The following is a 620-nucleotide window of genomic DNA, read 5'->3' as shown; positions in this document are numbered from 1 at the left end:
AAAAAAAACAATGAGAAAGTCAGTTATTACAAACCAGAGACAGTTCTTATTCAGAACAGGTTTAAAATACTAAAAGAAAAAATACTGGAACAGTACGATTTTGATGATAAAGACCAATGTAGCCCGAGGACAAACAAATAACTGGTTGTTTTAAATAAATCACCCATTCACTGAAGAGAAGTAATGCTACACTTCTCTAAATCTGATGAAGAAACAAACTCGTCTACAATCTTGGATGGCCTGAGGGTGAGTGCATTTTCATTTTGGGGTGAACTGTTCCTTTAAAGTACGATCACATTTACTGTAGTTTGGCAAATTTCTGCAGACGAAATCCAGCCATTTCAATAGGAATCCGTAATTGCGAATTTCGTGTCAGTACAAAAGATTTCCCCACGCATACTTCGCAATGGATTCAATTTGGTTACAAGGGTTTGCCACATTCGAAACCAACAGAAAGCTGCTTGACTGGCAAGTGACTTCTGTGTGAGCTTTGCTTCAAAGATCTCTACACTATTGATTATAGACAATGGACCTTTATGCCTGCAAAAAAAAAAAAAAAAAACCTTTGCCAAAATTTGAACAAAATGGCTTTGATGACTTTCAATTTGAAAAAACTAAAT

The 620-nt window shown here is 35.5% G+C and overlaps 1 protein-coding gene across 1 annotated transcript in view; it reads right to left on the bottom strand.

The window, feature by feature from the left end:
• LOC107559140 (putative ATP-dependent RNA helicase TDRD12) overlaps positions 1-620 on the bottom strand; it is a 21,769-nt gene that overhangs the window by 665 nt on the left and 20,484 nt on the right. The gene's annotated exons all lie outside the window — the stretch shown is intronic.

Source organism: Sinocyclocheilus grahami, unplaced genomic scaffold (assembly GCF_001515645.1).
Source record: "Sinocyclocheilus grahami isolate Dianchi unplaced genomic scaffold, SAMN03320097.WGS_v1.1 scaffold675.1, whole genome shotgun sequence".
In the NCBI taxonomy this organism is placed as follows: domain Eukaryota; kingdom Metazoa; phylum Chordata; class Actinopteri; order Cypriniformes; family Cyprinidae; genus Sinocyclocheilus; species Sinocyclocheilus grahami.
The sequence above is the reverse complement of the archived record's forward strand: the minus strand, read 5'-3'. Positions and strand labels throughout refer to the sequence as shown.